Below are 3,235 nucleotides of genomic sequence, written 5' to 3'. Positions count from 1 at the left end.
CCTTAAAGCCAAAGAGCTCACAGAACCCAGCCTCTCACAGTTTTAACACCAAACACCCACCCACACTGATCATTAACTGGCCTCATGACCTATAAAAGAAAAATAAACTCTCCCTATTTGCTTAACCTCTTGAGCTTTTTGGTTTCTTCTTCTCAGCAAAAATAAATACTTTCTTTTCTTCCTTTTTTATTTTTTTAAAGCAGGGAACACTGAAACACATTGTCCTTCCTCTGAGCCAAACATCATCAGGAAACTGTTTCCTGCACCTCTCCCACTTCCCATTATAAAATGTTAGTAAAATCCAAGGCAGAAGTCTTTCATCTCCAGGTGGTTACAAACCCCTCATTGTACTGGAATTATCTGTGGACGAGTTTGTCTCCCTAGGAAGACCCTGTACATTGCCCAAGGTCTGCTGCCCCCAACAAGGAGAGTGGCAGTAGAGAAGGCACTCCTGCCGGCTGTTCTGATGTCAGAGACCAAGTCAGGTGTATCAGTCCAGGTCGTCAGAGATGAGATGCCGAGATGGGACTAGATGTGCAAGAGATTTATTGTGAAGCTGAAGAAGGCAGGGAGAGCCTTTTTAGGCCATGATGCGGGTCTGACATCTGTGAAGGAAAGAGAGAAGGGAAGAAGATTGCACGGGAAGAGTCTTGGACTGCCCCACAGTTCCTAGAATTTTCTGGGTGATGAGGAATCTTTGAGCTGAAGTCTCCTGTTAACGCAGTCCAGTGTCTCATAGGAAGGAGCCTATTAGCAGCCCCACCCTACCCAGTCTCAGTACAAAGACCAGGGGAGATCCAGAAGGGCAACAGCTGGGACCATCAGTCTATTAGGTTCCCCACAGCAGGAAACTGAGGGCTGCATCTTCATGGCTGCCCACACTACGGGCAGAGCTGCTCCCCCAAGCCAGTTATTCCCGTATTCCAGCACTGTATTTCCTGTGTTTGGCAGTGGCGCAGCTGCCATTTACAAAGTACTTTCTCTTTCACATTCATCATCCAGTACTGTGCTCTCCAAGTGGAGTTGGAGTGGTCCCATGCAGGACTGCCTGCCTCAGAATCACTCAGGGGACCTGGGACAGATTGCCGGACCCAACCCAGACACACTGAATGAGAACTGGGGGGGTTGGTCCCAGGACTCTGCAGTTCCAGCTGGCTCCTCCGATGATTAAATCTTCTGTTAAATCTTACTGTAGCCATCTCCATGCTACCAGCAAGGAAATTGAAACTGAGAGGCCAGCGGCCTGGGGAGCACTGCTTGAGGGGACCAAGGAAGTGGGGTCCTCCTGGAAAGTGAGGTGATGTATTCTAGAAGGTGAGGATAGAGACCTTTCTACTTGGAGACACTGAGGGGACACCAATTTATATTCAGTGTACCTGGTCTCTCTCCCCCAAGGAGAGTGCCAGCCTCAGGGGGGCAAAATTCTGGTCTGGTGTGTTCGCTGAGGTCTCCCCAGCACCCCGCACAGCACCTGCCACATAGCAGGTGCTCAATGAGTGATTGCTAAGAGAAGGCACGGTGCATCTGGTAGAGTGTGCTCACTTAGAGAGAGCAGTGGAAGGGGGCCTGGTCCTGAGACGGTGCCTAGCCCCCACTGTGAAGCGGAGTCAGATGGCTTCATTTGCCTACGATCCAGGTGCACAGGGAGGCAAGCGAGAGACCAAGGACGCAGTGTGCAATGCCCACTGCCCATTGCTCAGGGCTCCCTGCCTAAAGCGGTGGCTGGTGTGTAACAGATGTTCACTAAATACTTGTTTTGAAAGAAAGAGAGAGGAGAGGAAGACCTATAGGCACCACCCCTGTAATCTGTTGAATCCCTTTCAGCCATTCCCGCCTACCTGTTCCCAGCTCAGATTCCCAACTTCTCCCTCACCTTCTTTCAGGATCCCTAGCTGACAGTTCCATAAATGGATATGCCTTTACTGATGTGTGTGTGTGTGTGTAATTGCTGCCTTCAGTGTGGTGCTGGGGGTCGGGGGAAGACAGTAAGGATATAAACTAATCATAGGAAATAATAATTCTAGGCCTCACCAATTTATGCCTACAAAATGAGGTCGCATTAATTTTTAAAGCATATATTTAATAGCTCTAAATGTTTACAAGTTTTTTAAAAAATCAAAAATTTTTAAATTGTTTTTAAAAAAATTTGTTACCATTTTCTTGCATATCCTTCTAGAGATATTCTATCTCATCCTTTTTGAACTTTTTACATGTGTTGACCCACAACACAAACCCATCTGCACTTTGCTTTTCACACCAAAGTACTTTGCACCTGCCTCATTCTTTTCTTAAGGTTGCATAGAATCCCATTAGATAGAATGCCTCATGAAATTTTAATGCCCAACCCAAAATGGCTCAAGCCCATATCATCTTTGATTTTCAGGAAGTCCAATCTTTTGCCAGGTGCCTTTCCAATTTGAGATGAAGAGTACAATTTTGGAGCCTCCGCTCCTGATGTTCTGTATGTACTGCATGTGTACACATGTGCACGCACAGGCACACACATATACACACGCACACACACACACACATCTCAGAACAAGTCATAATATGTGAGCATAGGACAATCTAAATTTTTATGAAGAGAACATTTCATGCCCCTTGTACTCCAAACCACATACTTTTGCTTTCCTTTTAAGCCCTTCTGCATTGTGTCTCTGTTTTCCCATGAAGAATAGGTAAAACCTGCTTTAAATTTGCCCAGACAAAAGGCTACAGTGGTTTTTCCAGAACAGAGGAGATATGCATCCCACAGGTGTCTCCAAGACTCCAAGTATTGAGACTGAAAATTGTAGCTTTTTATTTTTATTTATTTTTTTAATTTTATTTTTTCCCCCAAAGCCCCAGTAGATAGTTGTGTGTCATAGCTGCACATCCTTCTAGTTGCTGTATGTGGGACGCGGCCTCAGCATGGCCGGAGAAGCAGTGCATCTGTGTGCGCCCAGGATCCGAATCCCGGGCCGCCAGCAGCGGAGCACACGCACTTAACCGCTAAGCCACGGGGCCGGCCCTGTAGCTTTTTAAATGACAGTTTCAAGCTAAAATTCTATGGTTTAATGTTTGTTCCCTGAGATCTCCTAACTTCAAAGTTAAATTATTTGTGAGCCTGGAGGGCTTATCCCTGGGTGTGGGGTCCTGTAAGGCAGTTCCAGGAAAAGGCTGAAGGGAAAGGAAACCCCAAGGTCCCCTGGGTTATGCCTTCCAAGTGGTGGAAGAAACTGTTTGGAAGTGATCC

This window comes from Ceratotherium simum, chromosome 15 (genome assembly GCF_057802395.1).
Source record: "Ceratotherium simum simum isolate JZ-2026a chromosome 15, ASM5780239v1, whole genome shotgun sequence".
Classification (NCBI taxonomy): domain Eukaryota; kingdom Metazoa; phylum Chordata; class Mammalia; order Perissodactyla; family Rhinocerotidae; genus Ceratotherium; species Ceratotherium simum.
The sequence above is the reverse complement of the archived record's forward strand: the minus strand, read 5'-3'. Positions refer to the sequence as shown.